Consider the following 27,642-nt stretch of genomic DNA (forward strand, 5'->3'; position numbering starts at 1 on the left):
TCAAAGCAAACGTCGTTGTTGTCGCTGCTGCTGCTGTTGTCGCCTTGCACCGTACACACTGTCTGAAATGCAAATCGGCTGCAACTCGCGTGCAGGCCAGCTAGAGCAGCGAGGGCCCCTGAGCCCTCGGAGCAGTGTCAAGTGCGGTTCATGCTGAGCAAAATTAATGCTGTAAACGAGAGACAAAGTTCACTGATGAGCAACTCTCTAATGGGCAATTACCTCTTCTCTTTTTGCTTCATTCCTTTTCCTTTTTTTCCCCCAGCGTTAAGGGATAGTAGGCAATAGAGGGTGTGAAGGAGACTGCAGTTTCATTTAGTCTGCCAAAGAAGGCAGCTTTCATGCATTTTCCGAGGTGTGTATAATTACAGATGCAGTTAATGTGCTTAAGAGCTTAGGGGAAGCAATTGTATATGAAAGATAACTTCCTAACAGACAGCTTTATTACAGCCGGGCCCGGCCCTGTCTCGGCTCCGGAACTGTGCACACTTCTCCCTCCTGCCCACCCTCGTGTCCTGGAGGTGCTCTGAAAGATGGAGAACCTGCAGAAATATTCGACCGAGTATGTGGCTCAGCCCCGAGAGTTACACACACACCTGAGACACATCAAATTTCACTGCACTCACCAGTGATGAGAAGACTTTGGGGCAGGCTCCTGACAGAAGATGCCAACAACTAGTACCTTCCTGGAAATGGACAGTGATGGTCTGAATACATCCAAAGTCCCATGTAAGCTATTTTCGAATGAAGGTGACATTCGAGTAGCTGGTGCCACAGAAGCAGAGGTGTTAATAGTATCATCCACCAGACACGCCCATTGAATTGGGAGCTAGTCGGCACCCTACCAAAGTCCTATGAAAGTCCTTCCACCCAGGACAAATGTAGACAAACTGCTGTTTGCTTCTCAACAATGTCCCTTCTCTGTAGGGTAAGATGACCAAGCAAGGAACCTTTTCTCTATCAAGGGATACTGGCCCAATATTGGGGCAGAGAATCAAGGATGTCAGTAAGGAATACCCGCTATGGGTCTATCCATTCTTGGGACAGACATGGGATCAAGTCTAATGGAAGGAAGAGCAAGAAGGAAAGAAAGAGCCAGAAAGAAAGGAGGAAAGATGAGGGACCGGGGAACCAACTGACTGATGCAGGCTCCTCCCCCTCCCTCTCTCTGTTTTTGTCTCTGTCTGTCTGTCTGTCTGTCTGTCTCTCTCTCTCTCTCTCTCTCTCTCTCACACACACACACACACACACACACACACACACACACACACATACACACACGCACAGAGATGTGCCAAAACAGCCACATAATGAGAACAAAAAACATATAGATAGAGAACTATACACTGAAAGGCACAAACATAAAGATACACAGAGAAAAGCTTCAACTTGAACTTTTTCTGCCCTTTAGAGAATGAGTCAGACAAACTATCATTAAAAAAGAAAAAGGTTAAAGCCAGTTGTGTTTCTGTGAATGTAAGCACAGTTAATCATATCATCTCTCAGTACTTACTACATGTTCTGGCTAAAAGGGAGTTAAGAACACCCTGTCCCTTCCACACATGTTGTTAATGGTCTGGGAGAAGAAATGGACCAAGGTGCACACTGCTTGTGACAGTTTATAGCCTGTATTTTCCAGTGTCTTTCTGACAGTCCTTCTCTTTAACTTTCTGTAGATGCAGAACGAGAGTTTAATCCATAACTCATTTTCTTAGTCTTTATCCTTCATTTAACTAAGGCCCATTGACATGAGCATTTTATTTGTATCCCTCCCCCTCCAACAATACTTGCCCTTTATAGTCAGCAGTACTGTATTATAAACTTCAAAGTTGCTAAAAGACTAGATCTTAATTGTCCCTACACCCCCCATATGGTACTTATGTAACATGATACAGGTATTAGCTAATGATAAAGCAGTAATCATTACCATATATAAATGTATCAAATCAACACGTTGTATACTTTTAAGCTTACTGGATGTTGCATGTCAATTATGTTTCAATTTTTAAAATATTCCTCTCAGAGGGCACCTGGGTGGCTCAGTCAGTTAAGCATCTGACATCAGCTCGGGTCATGGTCTCATGGTTCGTGAGTCCGAGCCTCACATCAGGATCTGTGCTGATGGCTCAGAGCCTGGACCTGCTTCAGGTTTGTGTCTTCCTCTCTCTGCTCCTCCCCCCTCAATTTCTCTCTCTGTCTCTCAAATAGGTAAACATAAACAAAATTTTAAAACACTCCTTTTTACAAAGAATCCAACACTCTCTCCCTTTAAACATTTTTTTAATGTTTATTTTTGAAAGAGAGCGAGAGCGCACAGGGAAGGGCAGAGAGAGAGGGAGACCCAGAATCTGAAGCAGGCTCCAGGCTCTGAGCTGTCGGCACAGAGCCCGACACTAGACTCAGACCCACGAACGGTGAGATCATGACCTGAGCCGAGTCGATGCTCAACCAGCTGAACCACCCAGGCGCCTCCAACCCTCTCTCCCTTTAATCCCACAATCCCCATGCCATGGCTGTTCCACTCCAAAAATACTGTATTGGGTTTGGCATGAAAGAAAAGCTCTAGGATCATTCTGTTCATATTGCTTAAGCCAGTGCTACGAAAGAACCAACGAAGACTTTCTGCTTTTCCACCCTAGCCTGCAGCTTTCATCCTCAATGTCACCTCCTAGTCCAAAATGGCAGAAGGACCACCTGCCATGGAAAGGCTAGACTGGATCTCTCCCAGTTCACTCAACTCTCCTTAGGTGGCCTTCCTTATGAATGTATGTAAGATACACACTGTGTATCCACACACATATATGTATGGTCAATACGTGGTAGCCACGTGACTGTATCTCCCTACAAGGGAAACAGACAACCTCGTCTTTTTATTGAGCACACTGTTAACACAAGTAAAATCAGGATTCTGCTTTTAAGGAAGAAGGAAAAACTGGATATTGGGAAATACCTGATTAAGTCATGATTTACACAGAGCCTAGTTTCATTCATTCAATGAATGTTCATTGAATGTCACCTCTGTGCCAACTACCTTCTGCAGAGCCCACCTCTGGCCCTGAGGGAACCCTTGCATCCTGACCCTGGTGGACGTTGGCCACGCAGACTGTCCCAAGCAGCATTGTGTTTGTGATACGCCTCAGGCGGAGGAGGCCACATCTCATATTTCAGTCTTTCCTTGGCAGACATTCAGCCCCTATGTCCCCAAATGCCAGAAGATGCAATGTTGCAACCTTTGAATGCTTCTCCTGAAGAACCCCAACAGAGCCTGGGGCGTGAATGCTCCCACAGTAGGTTCGGGGTAGGGGACAAACAGGGATACCACACAGTGATACCCTCTCCATGGAATTGCTCACTATTAGCCTCTTGCCTCTGTGGTGGATTTGAACTATGTTTTCCAGAATTTTTCTCCCTGTATGGCTCTCAGCTAGGCTGGCTGCAAGACACAATTTGCACAGACACAGAAGGCAGAAGTAAAGGACCCACTATCATTTTATGTCCTGATGGCACCTGGCTCTCCCACATGTGGCTCACCGACCTGCCGTGTCTCCCATTGCCACAGGGCAACACAGACCCACGCAGCTCCTCCAGGACCCAGGAGATGCCCACCAGCCTCTCCAGGTCCTGAACCCGAGAGGGGTGCTGCTCCAGGGCAGAGCACCAGCACTTCCTGCTCCCATGGAGCTGCAGCTGGGGAGTCGGGTGCAGGTTCCCATTTGCCCTCCAAAGTTTCAGTTGTCCTCAGGGGCCCCAGTTCATCCTCACAGTGTCATTTCTCCTGTTCCTCCTTCATAGCCACACCCTTCCTGCTGCCGGTTAGCCAATGCTATCCCCAACGGTCCCCCCCAATGCTCTTCAGGCCCAACCGCAGATATGGAGCAACAGCTCACAAGGCATTCCCCCAACTCCCACGGCTGCATAACGTCCAGCCCTGCAAGACCCCTTCCCCCCACCCCCCGCATTCCACAGGGCCCACAGCAGCTCTGCTTCTTGAAATGAAGCCCCAAGACACCTCCCAATTAATTCCCTGGGCTCTTCCGTAGCCTGAAGCAGGTGAGCAACAGGCTAATGCTGGCAGAAACTCTCTTTTCACACTCACCTTTACCGGTCCTACCTAGGCCATCAACATCTCATTTTAGCATGTGGTGGTGACACGTGGCCACTAACGCTTGTTCCCAGCCTTTGAACCTTTGAAGCTCCGGCTGAAACTCGGAGATGAGCAGAATTGTGTTGATCATCCTGTCGTATCTGACATCCTAGCATATGTGATAATTGATTGATTGATTGATTAGATTGATACATGGATACATAATTTGATGGGAAAACTTTTTTAAATAAATACCCTGGGGCTTCTCTAGCATTCTGTCCTGAGGATTCACGTCCCGGGGCTATCTAAAAAGTAAAAGAGAATAATAGAATTTCTTGCCATTACAGACTGCCTTGATTCAGATTTTGTCACTGGAAATATGAGATAAATGCACCTTATGCTAATCTCTCCCTAACGCTGGGCAATATAATATCAGTATACAAATGTTCCAAACATAGTTCTATAAAGCTTTAAATATTACTTTATATTTTAAAAACTGAAGCTCATACTTAGAATGTTGTTTCTTACCGGGGCACCTGGGTGACTAAGTTGAGTGTCCAACTTCAGCTCGCTCAGGCCATGATCTCATGGGTTGAGAGTTTGAGCCCTGCGTCAGGTTCAGAGCCTGCAGCCTGCTTCGGATTATGGGTCTCCCTCTCTCTCTGCCCCTCCACTGCTCACGCTCTGTCTCTGTCTCTCAAGACTGAATAAATGTTAAAAAAAAGTTTTTTAAAGAATGTTGTTTCTTACCAACATATTAGCATTTAGATATTTACCTTACATAAAAATCATTTGTTTGATAAACACGTTTTTATAGATAACAAAATTATTATATTTTCTCTTTTGTATTTTACTTTGTATTTTGATTTTGCTGTTTAATTTTCATTTTAAATAAAGAAGACACTTACAGTATAAGAACATATGAAATACTTCTTGTTTGGGAAATTAAGGGAACATTGAAAGACTATCTTGAGAAAGCATATGCCCAGTAGAACAACATCCCCCAAGTTGGGTTTTATAGACTGGAATACTAAAAAACTATCACTTAAAACAATAAACTTTTTCTTGGTCACATCAATTTGGAATACACTGCATTAAAATTTTTTTCAAATTAATTTCTTTATCTCAAGACTCTTTCATGAGTTTTGTACATTTCCATGTGTAAACTCACCAAAAGAGGCATAACAGACAAAATTTTCCAAGTTTATTTACCAATGGAAACTATTCTGATAAAACAGTTTGAAGGACTAACATACTAAGGAACACACTTTGATAACACGCCAGAGAAAAGTTATATAATATCTCAAAGTCACCAACTTTTAAATATATTTGTGTATATGTCATATATACAAGTTTCAAGTTATGTACTGGCTACAGACCTTAACTATTTTATTGAAATTACTGTTTTACCATGACTTCTCTATATTATTACTCCAGTTATACACAATAAGATACTACTAAAACACATTCTAAGATCAGATATGAGTAACGAATTTGGGGGGTTTGTTTCACTTTTCATAACACAATAATTTATACAGAGTTGACGGACGATATTAAGCTTTGCACTTTATTAACCAACTTATTTCTCTCTAGCTTAAATGATGTAAGAACACAGGAGTTCATGCTGACATTTAAGAAATAATAGTGATAACTTTATTTCTGGTTTTAGATGAAACATGCAATCTGAAAACCCACCCCCTAAAAAAATACTTTCAAATCCAGGTCAAGTAGAGCAAACATCCTATAAAGTGCATAGCTGCATAGTAAAGTAGAGGAACTCCCCAAACACTAAAAATGAATTAGGAATTATAAATCAGAAAGTTAAGGTCACCTTGGGGCACCTAGGTGGCCCAGACAGTTGAGCACCCAACTCTTGACTTCAGCTCAGGTCATGATCCCAGAATCATGGGACTGAGCCCCATGTTGGGCTCCACACTGAGCCTGGGACTTTCTTGGGATTCTCTCTCTCTCTCCCTCTAAAAAAAAAAAAAAAAAAGGAAAGAATGAAAGTCAAGGTTAAATCCATCTACGTTGGAGCAGAAGGTGCTCCAACCAAACAAAACTCCCTGGGTTGTAATGTCTCACAGACATGACATTCAGACTGACACCTTGGCCCCCGACAAGACTGGGAGATAGAACTCAGACCCCTGAATGAAGCCAACACTTTCAAATGACTACATTCTCAATGAAAGGATGAGTTGGTAGGAGAAATAAATCCACTGGCCCATAGAAACATCAAGGAAGCTTTCAATCATTGTCCTGAGAATTTGCACCAATGGACCTGCTCTCCAGTTTTTGGCTTACATTTATAGAGTCACATGGTCCAGAAATCTTCATGCCAAGAAATTGAGATAAAAATGTTTCCAAAATGTTAATTTCCTTAAGATGTCTAGAGGAAGCAAACTTAAAAGTGCTCCAAAAGGGCACCTCCCAAACTCAGGCCACAGAGAAATTCATTAGATTACCCCACCAGAAACATGTGCATAACCTAGAATTTAAAGATGCATGAAAAAATAATCCACTATGGCAGAGGCTGGGGGGAGGTCAATAACCACAAAAAAAAAACAAAAAAAAAAAACAGTATAATTAGTCCCCCAAGCCCTTTAGATGATAGAACAATTAGAGACTCTATGAGTGAGAGGATTTTATATTATTACTCATGAAAGAAGAAAACAAAGACATAAGAATAAGAAACTATGAAAAATGACAGACATTTGAAAACCTAACCAAATAGAGCTTCTAGAAATGAAACTTATAGCCATTTTGATTTAAAATTCAATGGATGAATTAGGTAGCAAATTAGACACAGCTAAAGAAGGGAATTGGTGAACTGGAAGATATTTTTATGAAAATTCCTCAGAATGCATCACGGAGAGGTAAAGAAATGGAAAATATTTCAATTTGAATACATTGAGGACAAAATGAGAAGATCCAACATCTCTCTTCAGAGAGAGATAATACAAGGCAATGCTTCCAGAATTGAAGAACCACAGGAACTCTATAATTCAAGAATAACTTGGGGCATCTGGGTGGCTCAGTCAGTTAAGCTTTGCACTTTATTGACCAACTTATTTCTCTCTAGCTTAAATAACGTAAGAACACAGGAGTTCATGCTCATGATCTCATGGTTTTTGAGTTCAAGCTCTGCGTCAGGCTCTATGCTGACAGCTCAGAGCATTGAGCCTGCTTTGAATTCTGTGTTTCCCTCTCTCTGTGTCCCTCCTGTGCTCATGCTTTGTCTCTCAATAATAAATATACATTAAAAAATTTTAAGAATAACTTGAATTCAAGAATAACTATCAAGCATAATAAATAAAAATATATCCACATTCAAGACATTGTAGAGGAAGACTGCAAAATACTAAAGACAAAGAGAAAAATTTTATGTGAAGCCTGGAGAATACAATCTGCCTACAAAGGGAAAGCAGCTAGCAAGACTTCTGAACTACAATAACAGACTCAGAAAACAATAGAAAAAGCATTCAAAGGGCTAAGAGTAAAACAGTCATCTCAGAATTCTAAACCAACCCAAAGTATAATTGAAAAATGAGGACATTTAAAAACATTTTCAGACAAACTAAGACAGTTTTTTATTAGCAGAACTCCACTTAAAAAATAAACTGAAGGGGCGCCTGGGTGGTTCAGTAGGTTAAGTGTCCAACTTTGGCTCAGGTCATCTCACAGTCCGTGGGTTCGAGCCCCATGTCAGGCTCTGAGCTGTCAGCAGAGCCTGCTTCAGATTCTGTGTCTACCCATCTCTCTGCTCCTCCCCTGCTCATTCTCTGTCTCTCTCTCTCTCAAAATAAAATAAAGACATAAAAATTTTTTTTAAAAAATACAACTGAATATTACTTTAGCAAGGAAAGAAATTGAACATAGAAGGAAAGATTGAAATGCAAGAAAGTCGAGCAAGGAAATAAGTAAATATGTGTATTTATAAAGAAGGTTTTATTAGTATAAAGCAAAGATAATGACATAAGATAAAACTAAAACAGTGTACAGAAATATCATAAAAGGTGAGAGGGACTGTTGAAATTAAAACAGTCTGTGGTATTAGTCATGTGTTATCAGTGAAGAAGTATGGAAATATAATGCTCTAACTCAGCATGAATACAAGCATACCAGGGAGATACTGTGTTTTGTTCCAGACCACCACAATAAAGCAAACGCTGCAGTAAAGTGAGTCAAGTGGGTTTTTGGTTCACCAGTGCAGAGAAGAGTTATGTTTACACTACACTGTAGTCTAGTGAGTGTGCAATAGCGTTGTGTCTAAAAAACAATGTACACACCTTCATTTTAAAACAGTTTATTGCTAAAACTTTCTAACCATCATCTGTGCTCTCCATGAGTCATAATCTTTTGTTGTTGGAAGGTCTTGCCTCCGTGTTGGTGGCCGCTGATGGAGCAGGGTGGTGGCTGTTGAAGGGTGGGGTGGCTGTGGCAATTTCTTAAAATAAGAAAACAATGCAATTTGCTGCATCAATGGATTCTTCCTTTCACAAACAGTTTCTCTGTAACATGTGATGCTGTTTGATAGAATTTTACCCACAGTAGAACTTTTTTCAAAATTAAAGTCAGTCCTCTCAAACGCCACTCCTGCTTTACCAACTAAATTTATGTCATATTTGAAATCTTTTGTTGTCATTTCAACAATCTTCACAGCATCTTCATCAGGTAGATTCCATCTCAAGAAACCACTTTCTTTGCTCCAACAGAAGACGCAACCCTTCATCCATTAAAGTTGTATCATGAGATGCAGCAACTCGGTCCGAGCTTCAGGCTCCACTTCTAGCTCTCTTGCTGTTTCCGCCACATCTGCAGTGACTTCCTCCTCTGAAATCTTGAACCCCTCAAAGTCATCCATGAGTATTGGAATCAACTTCTTCCAAACTCCTGTTAATGTTGGTATTTTGGACCTCTTCCCATGAATAGGTTCACAAGTGTTCCAAATAGCATCTAGAATGGTAAATCCTTTCCAGAAGATTTTCAATTTACATTGCCCAAATCCACCAGAGGAATCGCTATCCATGGCAGCTATAACCTTAGGAAATATATTTCTTCAATAATAAGACTTAAAAGTCAGAATTCTTCCTTGATCCATGGGCTGCAGAGTGGATATTGTGTTATCAGGCATGAAAAAAAGCACAGTAATCTCATTGTACATCTCCATCAGAGTTCTTGGATGACAAGGTGCATTGTCAATGAGCAGTAATAGTTTCAAGGTAATTTTTTTTTCTGAGCTTAAGTCCCAATAGCGGGCTTAAAATATTCAGTAAACCATGTTGTAAACAGATGTGCTGTCATCTAAGCTTTGTTGTTCCATTTATAGAGTGTAGGCAAAGTAAATTTAGCATAATTCTTGAGGGCCCTAGAATTTTGGAATGGTAATGAACAGTGGTATCAGCTTAAAGTCATAGCTGCATTAGCCCCTAACAGGAGAGTCAGCTAGTCCTTTGAAGATTTCAAGGCAGGCATTAACTTCTCCTCTCTGGTTATGAAAGTTTTAGATGGCAGCTACTTCCAATCGAAAACTGCTTCATCTACATTATAAATCTGTTGCCAGGGCACCCATGTGGCTCAGTCGGTTAAGTGTCCAACTCTTGGTTTTGGCTCAAGTTATGATCTCACGGTTTGAGCTGCCAACACAGCCTGCTTGGGATGCTTTCCCTTCCTCTGTTTCTGTCCCTTCCCTGCTCACTTTCTCTCTCTCTCAAAATATATAAATACAAATACATAAATCAATCTGTTGCTCAGTGGAGCGACCTTAATGAATCACCTTAGCAGGATCTCCTGGAGAACTTGCTGCAGCTTCTCCATCAGCACCTGCTGCTTCCCCTTGCACTTGTATGTTCTGAAGATGGCTACTTTCCTTAAATCTCACGAACCAACCTCTGCTGGCCTCAGGCTTCTCTTCTGCAGCTTCCTCGCCTCTTGGCCTTTATGGAATTGAACAGAGTTAGGGCCTCATTCCTGGAGGAGACTTTGGCCTAAGGGAACACTGAGGCTAGTTTGATCTTCTATCCAGACCACTAAAACTTTCTCTTTATCGACAAAAAAGCTGTTTTTCTTTCTTATAATTCATGTATTCACTGGAGTAGTGCTTTTAATTTCCTTCAGAACTTTTTTTTTCATTCACAACTTGGCTATTTCTCACAAGAGGCCTAGCTTTCACCCTATCCTGGCCTTTGATGTGCCTTCCTCACTAAGCTTAATCATTTTTAGCTTTTGATTGAAAGTGAGAGACATGTAATTCTTCCCTTAGAGGCCATAATAGGGTTATGAATTAGCCTAATTTCAATATTGTTGTGTCTCCGGGAATAGGGAGGCCCAAGGAGAGGGAGAGAGACTGGGGAAGAGCCAGTCGGTGGAGCAGTAAGAACACATCCAACATCCATCGATTAAGCTCGCCATCTTATCTGGGTAAAGTTCATGGTACGCCCAAAACTATTACAATAGTAACATCAAAGATCACTAATCACAGATCACCATAACAGATATAATAATAATTTAAAAGTTTGAAATATCACAAGAATTACCAAAATGTAACACAGAGACAGAAAATGAACAAATGCTATTGGAAAATAGCGCAAATAAACATGTTGGACACTGTGTTGCCACAAACCTTCAATTTGTAAAACTGAAGTGTCATATCTATGAAGCACAATAAAGTGAACTCCAACAAGACAATATATGCCTGTATTAAGTTTCATGTTAAACCGTTAGGGTGACCAGTAAAAGAATAGGAATAGGATACACAGCTTCTAGAAACTGAAGTGTGGGGAGAAAGCAAATAGGGAAAACTAAATTAACCAATGGAGTGCAAGATAGAAAAGCTAAAGCAAAGACAGGGTAAAAAGCAAAAGGAAATCTATAATCATAACAGATGTAGGGGCACCTGGGGGGCTTAGTTGGTTGAGTGTCCAGCTCTTGATTAGGGCTCAGCTCATGATCTCACAGTCATGAGACCAAGTCCCACAAGTCTAGCAGACTTAAGATTCTATCTCTCCTTCTCTCTCTGCCCATCTCCCTTGCCCATGCATGCCTGCTCGCTCGCTCTCTCTTTCTCTCTCTCAAAAATAAAATAAAATAATAAAGTAAAGTAAAGTAAAATATAAATGAATAATATAAAGAATGTAGATCTACAAGGTAAAAGAAATATTCTCAGGTGACTTTTTAAAAATCAAAACCTGGCCATATTTGTTTCACAGGAGACAAACTTCAAGCATAGGATTACAGAAAGGTTAGAAATATAAGAACAGAAAGAAAAACAACAACAACAGTGAAAGCTGGTACAGCCACATAAAACAAACTAAAACAAAAGTCAAATGCATTAAGTCAAAATGCATTAGCAGGAGAAAAGATGGTCATTATAGAGTGACAAAAGTTCACCAGAAGCATATCATCATTTTAAACTGTATTTTATAACAGCTTCAAAATACATGAAATTATTAAAATTATAAGAGAACAGCCTCACAAACTCCATGGGAGATTCTACCAGTGTCTCAGAAAGCTTGGTGGATAAACAGAAGAAACAGTGGGGGGGTGTGGACCATCTTCACAGGTGCAGAAGAAGGATAGTGGAGAATAACACAATTACTAAGAATGAATACTTACACACCTCAGTGCTCCAATTAGAAAATATACATTACTTTCAAATACATAAACACTATTTTTTTTTTAAATCATGGTTGGGGCGCCTGGGTGGCTCAGTCAGTTAAGCGTCCAACTTCAGCTCAGGTCATGATCTCTCAGTTTGTAGGTTTGAGCCCCACATCAAGCTCTGTGCTGACAGCTCAGAGCCTGGATTCTGTGTCTCCCTCTCTCTGCCCCTCCCCTGTTCATACTCTGTCTCTCTCTCATCCAAAAATAAATAAAAACATTTTTAATTTAAAAAATTATGGTCATGGGGCATTGTTGTAGACCACGTATTTATGTCCCCCTCAAATTTGTATGTTGAAGTTCCCCCCACCCCTGCCACCCGTGTGATGGTATTTAGAGGTGGGGCCTTTGGGAGGTGATTGGGTTGAGATAAAGCCATGAGGGTGACTCTCTATGATGGAATTAGTGCCCTTTGAGAGGAGGAGGAAACCAGAGCCTTTTTCCCTAGCAGCGTGCAAACAAGGAACAACGCGAGAAGGCAGTTCTTTGCAAAGCTGGAAGTGAGCCCTCACCGAACACTACATCTGCTGACACTTTGAATTTGGACTTCTAGCCTCCAGAGCTCTGAGACAGTAAGTGTGTGTTAAACCAAAGGTCTGGGTATTTGTTACAGTAGCCGGAGCTGACTAGGACAAGAATGTAACCGGGGTAGAAATGTATCAGGATTTTGAGGTCCTTGCTCTAAACAGCATGTGTCAGACTTGTGTTACAAGCATCACCTTCTATTCAGGACACCCAAGTAGAGACCGGTCTCTTTGTGCTCCTGCAAAGAAGCGAGGGCTACTTGCAAGTTGTACAAAGTGACTACCTAAATCCAAACTGGTGGCCGGAAGTTTATATGGTTGTTTTTCTTAAAGGGGCTAAGATGAGCATTTATTCACATCTTAGAAAGTGATAACAAGATATGGTAAGAGTACTCTCAAAAGTGATTTCCTCTGCAGTAAGTGCAAGGACAGGGAGAAGCATTTAAAGTAAGGATACAGACAGGCCTCTAGAAAGCCAAGAGACCACGTACAGTTGAATTCATGGTGTTCTTGGGAAAAGGCCACTCTCTCCACCTCTTGGGACCAGTCGGCCTTTCCTCTACTTGCAGGCTGCATGCCTGCTGACCTCCCCCGTCCCTGCAGACCAGCATCCCGCCTGCATCCATCAGCCCAGGCAGCCCCTCCAGGCTCTAAGTCTGCATGGCCTGCACGCTGGCAACAGTGTCTCTCATTTTCATAATTTCAAATTACAGGAAAGAGCCGTGCCATACAAGACCTAAGTCCCCAGACAGGATGGAGCCAGGAGTCTTCTACCTCTGCCCACCTATCAAAGGCTAGGAGAAGTGGCACGTTCTAATGGGACGTGGCCGTTCAGAGCAGGAAAGGCTCTGTGCAGAGAACTACCCTCTACACTGAGTAACTGAATCACTCTACTCCATTTCCAAGAAGAAAATAAGGGTGTAATTTGCAAGAGGAGGCATTGATAGATAAGCACTTACCTAGTGGAGCAATTGTGATCTCTTGGATATTCATTTAACAAGTGTTTATTTGGGGTGTCTGAGTGGCTCAGTAAATTGAGCGTCTGACTTCAGCTCAGGTCATGATCTTACGGCGTGTGGGTTCGAGCCTCACATTGGGCTCTGTGCTGACAGCTCAGAGCCTGGAGCCTGCTTCGGATTGTGTGTCTCCCTTTCTCTCTGCGCCTCCTCTGCTTGCTCTCTCTCTCTCTCTCTCTCTCTCTCTCTCAAATAGTTCATTAATTAAAAAAAAACAAAAACAAGTGTTTATTAGACACCATGTTTACATACTAAATACGATGTGCCAGGAACGGAACAGGGCCCAGGTGATAAAAGGTAACTCTGCCTGCAAAGAACATATAAGGTGATGGAGTGCATTCTTAAGAAAAGCTGTGCCATCTGTTTCTCCAGAAGATTGAACGAGCGACCCTCTCAGAGAACTTCAGAGACACGGGGGCCCACGGCCCTCACACGGCTCTGGTATGTCCTCTGGAATCACACCGAGCCCCTGCCTGCACACTCCTCTCAGCATGAGGCTTTGCCTTCCTTGTTACCTCTGGGAACATCCTCTTCATCTTAGGAAAGCACGTGTAGAGAGGCAATTAGAAACGAAACAAGCATTGTTGTGTTTTGCTTACATTTCTTTAACCAAGTTCAGGGACCATCGAGTCAATTTCCAACGCCGCAAGCCAGGATTCGCCAGCACACACACCCAGGAGTGGACAGACCCGGCGTCTGCAGGATGAGGCTGTTTTGTTCCCACCGCCACCATCTGTTCCGCAGACACGGAGCTGCTGGGTTTACACGGCCGCCCCTTGCTCTGGGCTGCTCAGAGAACATCACAAGCATATTAGTCCTAATGCACTACTACATTTCTGCAAGGAAATAAAATACGATTCCCTGGTGGGAAAGTTAAAGCCCAGTAAGAGGACTTAACCTACTGCACAGAATTAGTGATGAGAGAGTCCTGAGCTCCTAATTCCCCATCCCTTGTGAGAAACAGGAAATCCACAGCCCAGCAGTGGGAACACTCCAGGTGCAATCCCAGAGTCACCTGTTTCTAATTATCCCTGTTTGTGTGATGAGTCACTTATTCAGATGAGAGTCCAGAGAGCAGAACCGGGGGAGAGCAGAAGCACGTTCTCTTGAGAGGGTGTGCAGGGCACAAGGGGCCAGCCCCACGGGGGACCCAGCCATGCAGTCTTGGCGCATCTCAGCCTTCTCCTCTGTAGGACTTTAGCCAGAACCAGGCTTCCTATCAGTCATGGAAACCGCTCCACATGGCTTGTTTGCAGGCCACGGCTGAGCAGGAGCTCAGAGAGCTCCATGGGAGAAGTAGGAGGCTTCATACAAACTCACTTGGGCTTTGGGGAGATCAGCCTGCGAGAGGGGGAAACCCTATCTAACACCAACCTTCCAATGAGGTTTGGTTAACAAAGCACCAGAAGGGCTATTTGCTAACATGATTCGTCTCTAATCCAGCCCTGCTTGGGGACCTTTAGGTCAGCAACATGACAATCCCTGAGGGGACGTGGCTGAAATGCCACTGGCTTCTCCATGAGAAAGACCCTCCTCAGAGAAGGCACTTTAGACGATGACTTTGTTTCTACTGTTCTGTTTCTAGAACTTGTCATTGTGAAGGCTTCCCCCCCACAAAATTTCTTGATCCAAAATACATGGGTCAAACTTTATGCAGGATTACATCAAATGAAGTCCATTGACCTTTCTGATTTTGTTCTAAGAACAACTAACATGTGCCTTACCAACCGAGTTGTCTAACCAGAAGGGCCAGTAAAAGTGCCCTGAAACTTCCAAATTGTGGTTCCAGTGTACATTTTTCATCTATTCACTGAAGGACCTTGGGAAAGTTCTTTAATTTAGGTAAGCCCATTTCCCCGGCTGTAATATAAGGATGATAACACTACCCACCATGGCTGTGAAGATTAAGTGAGAAAACGTAATCCCATTTGGTGACCACCACAGAAATCATGGTTTCAGGCAAAGAATCCTCAACAGGTGCTAAAATTAGTGGATAAGAGTATGATAAGAAATAGAATATTTACACAGTCTCCAAGAATCTCCCCAGAAGATACTTATTAAATACTAAGTAAAAAACAGTAACTTTACAGAGAAGAAACAGGCAGACACTGCCCTAGTCAAGGGACCAAAGGCTATAGCATCACCAGTAACGGAGCAGAGCTACATCCGGGCCTCCTGCTAAACAGTACTGAGGAGACACAGCAGCACCATGGCCCCACAAATTCACACAACCCAGATCAATCTTGAGGAAACACAGACTCTAATCAAGAAATAGTCCACAATAATGGGCCTATCCTCTCCAAAAATATCACAGGGGCAACTGGGTGGCTCAGCCCATTGAGCGTACCATTCTTGGTTTTAGCTCAGGTCATGATCTCAAGGTTGAGCATGGAGGGTCTCTCACACTGAGCGTAGAGGCTCCTTGGGATTCTCCTCTCTCTCTCTCTCTCTCTCTCTCTCTCTCTCTCTCTCTCTCTCTCTCTGCCTCTCTCTCTCTCTCTGCCTCTCTCTCTCTCTCTTTCTAACTTTCAAAATAAAATTAATAACCATTTTTAATATCACAATCATATGGGACACCTGGATGGCTCGGTCAGTTAAGCGTCCGACTTGGCTCAGGTCATCATCTTGCAGCTCATGATTTCAAGCCCTGCATCCGGGTCTCTGCTGTCAGCACAGAGCCTGCTTCAGATCTGCCTTTCTCTCTCTGCCTCCCTCCCTCCCAAAAATAACTAAAATAAATAAACATTTAAATATATAAATATATATCACAGTCATAGAAATATTCTCATCCCCAAATACCTAGGACATGTGAATAGGTTACCTTGCATGGTAAAAGGGTCTTTCTATTTTATTTTATCCTCTCTCTCTCTCTCTCTCTCTCTCTCTCTCTCAGAGCCAGCTTTAAATCCCCTCTCTCTCTCTTTCTCTCTCTCTCAGAGCCAGCTTTGAATCCTCTCTCTCTCTCTCTCTCTCTCTCTCTCTCTCTCTCTCTCGGAGAATCTATTGTCAAATTGGCTAACACACAGTGTGTACAGTGTACTCTTGGTTTTGGGGATAGATTTCCATGGTTCATCACTTATATACAACACCCAGTGCTCATCTCAACAAGTGCCCTCCTCAATGCCTATCACCTATTTTCCCCTCTCCCCCAGGTCCCCATCCACCCTCAGTTTGTTCTCTGTATTTAAGAGTCTCTTATGGTTTACCTCCCTCCATCTCTGTAACTATTTTTCTCCTTTCTTTAATTTAGGTAAGCCCATTTCCCCGGTCTTCTGTTAAGTTTCTCAAGTTCTACATATGAGTGAAAACATGTGATATCTGTCTTTCTCTGACTGATTTATGTCACTCAGCATAATACCTTCCAGTTCCATCCACGTTGCTGCAAATGGCATGATTTCATTCTTTCTCATTGCCAAGTAGTATTCCATTGTATATATAAACCACATCTTCTTTATCCATTCATCAGTGGATGGACATTTAGGCTCTTTCCATAATTGTTGTTGAAAGCACTGCTATAAACATTGGGGTATGTGTGCCTCTATGAATCAGCACTCCTGTATCCATTAGATAAATTCCTACTAGTGCTATTTCTGGGTCATAGAATAGTTCTACTTTTAATTTTTTGAGGAACCTCCATACTGTTTTCCAGAGTGGCTGCACCAATTTTCATTCCCACCAACAGTACAAGAGGGTTCCCATTTCTCCACATCTTCACCAGCATCTTTTTTTTTCCCGACTTGTTAATTTTAGCCACTCTGACTGGTGTGTGGTGGTATCTCAGTGTGGTTTTGATTTGTATTTCCCTGATGATGAGTGACGCTGAGAATCGTTTCTTGTGTCTGTTGGCCATCTGGATGTCCTCTAGATGTGGAAATCATCTGGATTATCTGGGTGGGTCCAATCTAATCAGACCTGCCCTCCCTAGCTGTGGTCAGAAATGTGACAGTGAAAGAAGTGTCAGGGAGCTGTGACCATCTGAGAAGGTCTCAACCCAATTGGACATCGCTGGCTTCAGAGGTGGAGGACAGCACCACACATCGAGGAATGCAGGTGGCATCTAGAAGCTGGAAAAAGCAAGAAAACAGATTCTTAATCAAAGTGTCTAGAGAAGAACCAGCCTTACGAATAGCTTGATTTTTTTCATAGGAAGACCATGTCAGATTGTAAAATAATACACTTGTGTTGCTAAAACTGCTAATTGTGTGATAACTTGTTATAGCAGTAGTGGGAAACTAAAAGTCATGAAAGAAAACAATGAGAAACGGTTGCAGATTAAAGGAAACTGAGCAGGTGTGATAAATCCATACAATGTACCTCCTGGATTGAATCCTTGGCCCCCAAAAATGGATATTAGTTGAGCAACTGAAAACTGAGTGAGATCTGTAGAATAGAACATAGGATTATATCAATGTTGATTTTCTGATTTTGGTCTTTGTGTTGGTTGTGGAAGAACACACACTGAAGTCTTTAGAGATAAAAGGGCAACATATCTGCAACTTATTGTCAAGTGTTTCCGAAAAATATATGTGTGCGTATGTGATGTATAGTGCGTGTGATGTATGTATACATGATATATAGATACATAGGTGTTTGTATGTACAGAGAGAGGGGAAAAGAGAAACAATTATGGTATAATGTTAGATTTTGGTGACTCTATATTGTGAAGAGTATACAGAAGTTCTTATAGCTTCTTACCTTATAACTTATAACTTATACCTTATAACTTATAACTTAAATCTTATATCTTATATACAACTTATATATCTTATATACAACTTATATATTGTGAAGAGTATACAGAAGTTCTTATAACTTCTTATCTTATAACTTCTTATAACTTATAACTTATACCTTATAACTTATAACTTAATCTTCTTATCTTATAACTGCCACTTTTTTATATGTCTGAAATTTCTCAAAGACATTTGAAATACTGAAAAAGTGAAAAATGCATGTAAAATACAGCACCCTACCTGTACTCAGCAGATTTCCAGTGAATCTAGACTTGTGCTATTCTTTCTAAGTCTAGCACCCTCCTTGTCCGTGGCAGAAGGGAGTCAATGGGGTGCAGTGGTTACAAGCACAGTCCTGGAATTCAACTGGGCTTGAACTTTAACTTAACTACTTACTAGGTGTGTGACTGTGGACAAGGCCCTTAACCATTCTGGCCTTGAGTTTTCCTATCTATTAAAAAGAGGTAATATCTACATCAAGGTTATGAGGTTGAAATGAACTGATGTGTGTAAAGCACATAGAACAGCCCGGGCATGAAGTAAGCTCTGTGTACACTGGGCCACTAGATGGTGGGTTCTAAGAGGATATCAGAAAGATACTTGTCTGAACAGCCACTTGCAGGCTTCTCCAACCTGACATCAGGGTTCTACCATGAGTTTCTCATTCTAGCTTAGGGTCTATTTATTGCCTAAATTCACTGAGTCATATCCATCACTTAGACATTGGTATGTATATGGATCTGTCAGAGCTTTTACTAAGAGTAAATAGGATAACAGAGAGAAAGTGCAAAGGAACTAATACTAAGGAGTACGTTGTGTTCCATGGAGGAGAATAACTCTAAAAAGGTAAATGCCATATGAAAGCTAAACTAATTACTATAATTCAATTCTGTTTTATTATATGGAGCGTAATTCTCAGAGAAGATCACATATGAAAGAACCAGAATCAGACTGGCATCAGACTTCCCAACAGCAACACTGAATTCAAGAAGATAATGGAGCAAGACTTTTAAAATATTGAAAGAGGGGCACCTGGGTGGCTCAGAGAATCAAGCATCTGGCTCTTGATATCAGCTCAGGTCATGACCTCTAGATCACGAGATCAGGTCCTGCATTGGGCTCCACACTGGGCACGGACTCTGCTTGCTTACGACTCTCTCTCTCCATCTCCCTCTGCCCCTCTCCCCACTCATGCATTCTCTCTCTCTAGAATAAAATAAAATATTGAAAGAGAAGAGCTTTGAACTATTAGGTTATATTTATCTGAATCGCCATGCAAATGTAAAGATACAATAAAAGTATTCTGAGAAGTAGAGTGCCTCAGTGATTTGCCACAAAATGATCCCTATTGAGAAGATTCTGGAAGAAAAATCTCAAGTATGAAAATAAGTAAGACCAAGAGAGACTGCAACGAGTATGGAGAAGAAACATCATCAAAGTTTATTGAGGTCTTGGGGCGTCTGTGTGGCTCAGTCGGTTGAGCATCCGACTTTGGCTCAGGTCATAGTCTCAGGTCACAAGCTCCACATCAGGTTCTGTGCTGACAGCTCAGAGCCTGGAACTTGTTTCAGATTCTGCATCTCCCTCTCTCTTTCTCTGTCCCTCCCCAACTCACGCTCTATCTCTCTGTCTCTCAAAAATAAATAAATGTTAAAAAAATTTTTTAAAGAACGAAGTTTATTGAGGTCTTAACACTTTTTTAATTAAAGGCTGGCACTAAATTAAAAGAAGGGAAAGTATGTCCATAATAAAAAGTGAAATTCTGGCCAATATTTTCTTGAGTAATCCTTTAGCACAAAGACATAGAAGCTGATTAGTTTAAAAAGATAGGGATAAAATAAACAGGAACATAATTTTCAAGTTACAAACAAACATCAGAATAAAAAAAATAGAGTGTAAAATCATTAAGGCACAGAAAAAATTTCACTCCAGTCAGTGGAAAATAGAAAGACAAATATAGGAAAACAAGTAGAAAATATAAGATAGCAGAAATAAATCTTCTTATGATAGTAATTATATTAAATCTAAATTAGTTAAACTACTGAGTAAAGAAGATAGTCTTAAATGCTCCAGTCAAAAGATGCAGGGTAAACGGAGTGTATGAAAAGAACAAGACACATCTTGTTTCAGACTTAAAGTTACAGATTGAAAGTGAGATCACGGGGTTGTAAGTTCAAGCCCCACATTAGGCATGTGGCTTACTTAAAATAAAATTAAAATTAAGAAAAAGAGGAGGGGGATAGAGAAACATTTATCATGCAAATGGACGTTTAAAGAAATCTGGGGTAGGGGCACCTGGGTGGCTTAGTTGGTTGAGTGTCCAATGCTTGATATCAGCTCAGGGCATAGGTCATGATCTTATAGTGGTGGGATCAAGCCCCGTTTCAGGCCCCCACACTAAGCATGGAGTCTGCTTGGGATTCTCTCTCTCTCTCTCTCTCTCTCTCTCTCTCTCTCTCTACCTCTGCCTTCTCCCCAGCTCACTCTCAATAAATAAATAAATGTTAAAAAGAAATCGAAAGCTGGCGTAGCAATATTTACAATGGGCCAAACAGACTTTAAAGCAAAGACTACAACAAGAGACAAAGAAGGATACTATATAATAATAAAAGGGACAATCCAAAAAGAAGATGGAACAATTACAAATATTTATGCAACCAGTATGGAAGCACCCAAATACATAAAACAGTTAATAACAAACATAAAGGAACTAATCCATAGTAATGCATTAATATCAGGGAACTTTAATGGACAACTTACATCAATGAACAGATCATCCAAACAAAAAATTAATAAGGAAACAGTGACTTTGAAAGGCACCCTGGACCAGATGGATCTATTAGATTCAGAACATTCCATCTGAAAACAGCAGAATACACATCCTTTTCAAGGGCATATGGAACATTCTTCAGAATAGATTACATCTTAGGCCACAAGAGAAGTCTCAATTAGTTCAAAAAGAGCAAAGTCATACCATGAATCTTTTCTGACTACAATACTAAGAAACTAGAAATCAGCCACAAGAAAAAAATCTAGGAAGATCACAAATATATGGAGGCTAAATAAGCATGCTACTAAACAATGAACAGGTTAACCAAGGAGTCAAAGAAGAAATCAAAAATCACAATGAAACAAATGAAAATAAAAACAACAGTCCAAAATCTTTGGCAGCAAGAGCGCTTCTAGGAGGGAAGTTTATAGCACTACGTGTCTAACTCAAGAAGCAAGAAAAATCTCAAATAAACAACTTAACCTTTACACCTAAATGAGCTAGAAAAAAAAACAACAACAACAACAAATAAAACCCATGTTATGCCTGGGTGGCTCGGCTGGATAAGGGTCCATCTCGATTTTGTGTCAAGTCATGATCTCACAGTCCTTGAGATAAAGTTTCACATTGGGCTCTCTGCTGACAGTGCTGAGCTTGCTTGAGATTCTGTCTCCCTTTCTGGCCCTCCCCAGCTTGCTCTCTATCTCTCTCTCAAAATAAATTTAAAAACTTTAAAAACTGTAAAAAATTAAACTTAAAAAACTTAAAACTTAAAAAAAAATAAACTTAAAAGAAAAACACCCAGGGGCCCCTAGGTGGCTAAGTTGGTCAAGTATCTTACTTTGACTCAAGTCATGATCTCCTAGTCCATGAATTTGAGCCTTCATCGTGCTCTGTGTTGACAGCTCTGAGCTTGGAACCTGTTTTCTGGAGCCTGTTTTGGATTCTCTCTCTCTCTCTCTCTCTCTCTCTCTCTCTCTCTCTCGCTCTCTCTCTCTCTCTCTCTCAGTCCCTCTCCTGTTTCTGCTCTGTCTCTCTGTCAAAAAATGCATAAACATTAAAAAAAAATTTAAAGATCAGCAAAAGGAAGGAAATAATAAAGATTAGAGCAGAAATAAATGATATAGAAACTTAAAAAAAGAACATAAAAATGAAACCATGAGCTGCTTCTTTGAAAAAATAAAAAAATAGATAAAACTCTAGCTAGACTCATCAAGAAAAAAAGAGAAAGAACTCAAACAAAATCACAAATGAGAGAGGAGAAATAAGAACCAACACCAAAGAAATACAATTGTAAGAGATTATGAAAAATTATATGCCAACAAATTAGACAATCCAGGAGAAATGGATAAATTCCTAGAAATATATAACCTCCCAAAACCAAACCAGGAAGAAATAGAAAATTTTAACAGACAAAATTACTAGCAAGGGAATTGAATCAGTAATCAAAAACTCCCAACAAACAATTCCAGGACCATACAGCTTCACAGGGGAATTCTACCAAATATTTTTTAAGATTTTTTTATGTTAATTTATTATTGACACAGAGAGAAAGAAAGCATGAGTGGGGGAGGGGCAGAGAGAGAGGGAGACACAGAATCTGAAACAGTCTCCAGGTTCTGACCTGTCTGCAAAGAGCCCAACATGGGGCTCAAACCCACAAACTGTGAGATCATGACCTGAGCCAAAGTTGGACGCTTAACAGACTGAACCACCCAGGCACCCCTCTACAAAACATTTAAAGAAGAGTTAATATCTATTATTCTCAAACTATTGCAAAAAATAGAAAAGAAGACTTCCAGATTCATTCTTTGAGGCCAGCATTACCCTCATAGCAAAGCAAGATAAAGATACCACCAAAAAAGTGTACAGGCCAATATCTCTGATGAACATAGATGCAAAAACCCTCTACAAAATACTAGCAAACTGAATCCAACAATACATTTTTAAAAAATTATTCACCATGATCAAGTGAGATTTATTTCTGGTTTGCAAAGGTGGTACAATATTTGCAAATCAATCAGTGTGAAACATCACATCAATAAAAGAAAGGATAGAAACCATACAATCATTCCAATAGATGCAGAAAAAGCATTGACAAAGTACATTTATTCATGATAAAAACTCTCAACAAAGTAGGTTTAGAGGGAACATAATTCAACATAATGAAGGTCATATGTGAAAAACCCACAGTGAACATGGTGAAAAATGAGGAGTATTTTCCCTAAGGTCAGGAACAAGACAAAAATGTCCACTCTCACTACTTTTACTCCACATAATACTAGAAGTCCTAGCCACAGCAATCAGACAAGAAAAGGGTAAAAAAAGACATCAAAATCAGTAAGGGAGAATTTCTATATATAGAAAACTCTAAAGACTCCACCAAAAAAAAAAAAACTATTAAAACTGATAAGGGAAGGGGCGCCTGGATGGCTCATTCAGTTAAGCATCCAACTTCGGCTCAGGTCATGATCTCGCAATTCATGAGTTCGAACCCCACATCAGGCTCTGCACTGCCAGCCTGAGCCTGGAGCCTGCTTCAGATTCTGGGTCTCCCTCTCTCTCTTCCCCTCCCCTGCTCATACTCTGTCCCTCTCAAAATTAAACAAACATTTTTAAAAATTTTTTTAAACTGATAAGGGAATTCACAGTAAAGTCACAAGATACAAAATCAATATACAAAACTCTATCATATTTCTATACACTGATAATGAAGCAGCAGAAAGAGAAGTTAAGAGAACAATCCCATTTACAATTGCACCAAAATAATAAAACACCTAGGAATAAACTTAACCAAGGAAGTGAAAAACCTGTACTCTGAAAACTATAAAACACAGATGAAAAAAAATCAAGATGACACAAAGAAATGGAAAATAATTTCATGGATTGGAACAAATATTGTTAAAATATTCATACTACACAAAGCAATCTACAGATTTAATGCAATACCTATGAATACACCAACAGCATTTTTCACAAAACTAGAACAAACAATCCTATAATTTATATGGAACCACAAAAGACCCACAAACAGCCAAAATAATCTTGAAAAAAGAAGAATAAATCTGGAGGTATCACAATTCCAGACTTCAACTTGTATTACAGAGCTATAATAATCAAAACAGTATGGTGCTGGCACAAAAACTGACATATAGATCAACAGAGTAGAACAGAGAGCCCCCAAACAAGCCCACAATTATGTGGTCAATTAATCTTTAACAAAGGAAGTAAAAATAGGTAATACGGGGAAAATAGTCTATTCAACATAATTCAAAAAATTGTGTTGGAAAAACTGGTCAGCTACATGCAAACGAATGAAACTGGACCACTTTATTACACTATACACAAAAATAAATTCAAATTGGATTAAACAATTAAATGTGAGATCTGAGATGATAAAAATTCTAGAAGAGAGCACAGGTCAGTAGCTTCTTTGACATCGGCCATAGCAAAATTTTTCTAGATATGCCTCCTGAGGCAAGGGAAGTAAAAGCAAAAATAAACAATTGGGAATTCATCAAAATAAAATCTTCTGCACAGTCAAGAAAACAATCAACAAAACTAAAAGGTAACCTCCTGAATGAGAGAAGATATCTGCAAATGACATATCCAATAAAAGGTTATTTCGTATTTATAATACAGAAAGAACTGATACAACTCAATACCCAAAAACAATCCAATTTAAAAACGGGCAGAGACACGAACACACATTTCTCAAAAGAAGAAAACAGACATATAAAAAGATACTCAACATCACTGATCATCAGGGAAATGCAAATCAAAACTACAATGAGATATCACCTCACATCTGTCAGGAGGGCTAAATCAAAAACACAAGAAACAAGACGTGTTGGCGAGGATGTGGAGGAAAAGGAACCCTCTGGCACTGTTGGTAGGACAGCAAAATGGTGCGGTCCCTGTGGAAAACAGTATTTTCTTCAAAAAGTTAAAAATAAATCGTCTAAGATCCAGTAATCAAACTACTGTGTATTCACCCCCAAAATATAAAAACACAAATTCAGAGGGATACATACACCCCTTTGTTGACAGCAGTTTTATTTACAACAGCCAAGGTATGGAAGGAGCCCAAGTGTCCATCATTTGATGCATGGATAAATAGGAAGTGATATAGTTAAACAATAGAATATTGATGCATGGATAAAGCAGAAGTGAGAAAGATACACAGCCATTAGAAAAAAAAGAATGAAATCTTGCCATTTGTAATGACGTGGGTGAAGCTAGAGAGTTCAACGTTAAGTGAAATGAGTCAGAAAAAGACAAATACCATATGATTTCACTCATACATGGAATTTAAGAAACAAAACAAACAAGCAGGGGGAAAAAAAAGAGCAGCAAACCCAGAAACAGACTCTTCGCTACAAAGGACACACAGGTGGTTACAAAGGGGAGGAGAGGAGGGGGAGGGAATGGGGGGGGGCATTAGGCGTGTGCTTGCTGTGATGAGCACCAGGTGTGGTATGGAGGTGCTGAATCACTATATTGTACACCTGAAACTAATATTACACTGTAGGTTAACTACCTAGAATTTAAATAAAAACTTTAATTCAAAAATAATATTTAAAAAAAACAAAATTTTGAAAAGAAACAAAAAAAGGAGTGCATTGTCATGATGAGCACTGGGTAATAGATGATGGGAGTGTTAAATCACGGTGTTGTACACGTGAAACTAATAAAGCACTAGCATAACAGTCATAATTAATATCACTAACACGCTAACTATAGTGGAATTAAAGTAAAAACTGAAAAAAAAGAAAACGGTGTTGCTGAATTTCAAAGCCTAAGGTCTACCTGTTGCCTATGTTAACAGGCTTTAAAAAAAATCACAGAAACATGGATAGTCCAACAATCTCCCCTTTATTGCTTTAAACTATTATATTACCATACCTGTTTTAGACTTTTGGTCCCTCTGTCCCAATAATTCTATTTCCAATGACTATCTGTGGCCCAGTTTTTTTGAAGTGTTGTATTGCTCAGGTATCCTGTCACCTTGACTTTCGAGTTCGTGTGTCCCAGAAATATCAACTACTCAGTGGGTTTGGAAGGGGACACAGGGAGGGTCAGTGGCCAAAGCTGGCCCCCATCTGGGTAGAAGTAGACAGGGCACCAAGTGAAAGCCCCAGGCACCAAAGAATCACTTGGGTCACCTCTTTCTGCCACTCCCTGAGCAAATCTTCAGGTTAGGACTTAACTTGCAAACTTAAGGAGAAGCAGCCTGGGGGAAATGTGACCCCCACCCCCGGGTCGGTGTCTCTCACGCAGCCACAAGTGGAATCATCTGAGAAGCTTTCTGACAATACTAAAGCCCTGTTCTTACATCCAGAGATCCTGATGGCTTCATTGGTCTAGAATGAGGTCTGGGACATGGGTTTGTAAACCCCAGTAATTCGAAGGTGCAGCCAAGGTGAAAGCTATCTGCACAGGCCCAGGCCACCAGTCCCAAACATATGGGGAGCAAAGGGCCCAAGGCGATCCCCTGCATTCACTCCATGCGGGTGCTCATCCAGCCCTTGCCCCGCAGAGTCCCAGCCACCCTGTGAACACCTGCAGCCACTATCGAACTGGTTCCCACTTAGGGGACTAACAATGATTGTTCAAAGTCACATGTGTCCTAAGTCACACTCATCCTGTGTCCCCCAGGCACACCGTAACCCAGCCTGAGACCCCACCCGCATCAATAATCTCCTTCAAGGTTTTCTCTTGCTTGGATTTTGTTTTTGTTTAAAAAAAGAAAAAACAATGTGTATTTTTCATTTTTGACAGCGGGAGAGAGCAGGGGAGGGGCCAAGAGAGAGGTTCCAAAGCAGACTTCAGGCTGACAGCAGAGAGCCGATGTGGGGCAAGCCCAGGAACTGTGAGATCATGACCTAAGTCTTGAAGTCAGTTGCTCAACCGACTGAAGAACCCAGCTGCCCCGGGGATTTGTTTTTATTTTGTATTTTTGCTGTTGCTGTTTAGTCTCTGAATTCCACGTTAACTTCTAGTTGCTCCAGAGTCGATTTTGGAGAAAGGAGCTGGTAGCCCATGTTAGTTTGCCATCTGGCAAAATCCCAAGCCTGAAGTGCTTTTGCACTTTTTTTTAAAGACACAAACCCAGAGAGACAACAGGAGAACTGCTGGAAAGCAGAAATATATGGGATAAATGCCCTAGCAGACCTGAAAAAGCCAAATCCTAACCTACCACTGGGGAAAGCTGAGAACCAGTGAGGTTTATACTGCAGACGCCTTACGAGGCACAGAATTGGCAACATCAGCAACCCTATAACTGGGGAGCGGAGAGGTGCCCAGACTGGGCGGGAGCTGGGTGAGGTGCACTAGGAGCCCCAGACCCCCTTGTCCCGTCCCTGCAGATGAGCAGGAGACCCCTGGCGGTGTGACACCACTTCTGACGCTAAGAGTCTGCAGGGGAGGAAATGGAGTGTGGACCGGGGTCGGAGAGCCCCACAGCGGAGACATTGGCACAGGGAATGAAGAGACATGAATGCTGAAATGTTACAAATTGAGAGTGCCAGCCCGCTTCTCCCCTCACCTTCTGGAAATCTGCAACTGGACCTCTACTTTCCAGGTGAGAGACTAGCAACTTTCTCTGTGGAAGGATCTGACCAGCCCACGAGGAAAGATCTAGACTGATTCAGGGTTCCCTAACAAACAGCCCACCTACATCATCCTAAGGTAAAGCTCAAAAATGACAAGACTCACCCAAGCAGCTTTCTTGTCCTCACTTTTAATTATGAGCAAACATACTAGGATGAAAAGACGTTCACGGAAAATCTCTAACACAGAAGGAGACCAAACTAAATAGGAGATAGCATAAATGAATAGAATAGAATCGGAGAGA

The 27,642-nt window shown here is 41.0% G+C and overlaps 1 pseudogene; it reads right to left on the minus strand.

The window, feature by feature from the left end:
- On the minus strand, positions 1–27,260 carry LOC115295373 (annotated as a pseudogene).
- Between the last annotated feature and the right edge of the window lie 382 nt (positions 27,261–27,642).

The sequence above is a fragment of the Suricata suricatta genome, chromosome 7, assembly GCF_006229205.1.
Source record: "Suricata suricatta isolate VVHF042 chromosome 7, meerkat_22Aug2017_6uvM2_HiC, whole genome shotgun sequence".
Lineage (NCBI taxonomy): Eukaryota > Metazoa > Chordata > Mammalia > Carnivora > Herpestidae > Suricata > Suricata suricatta.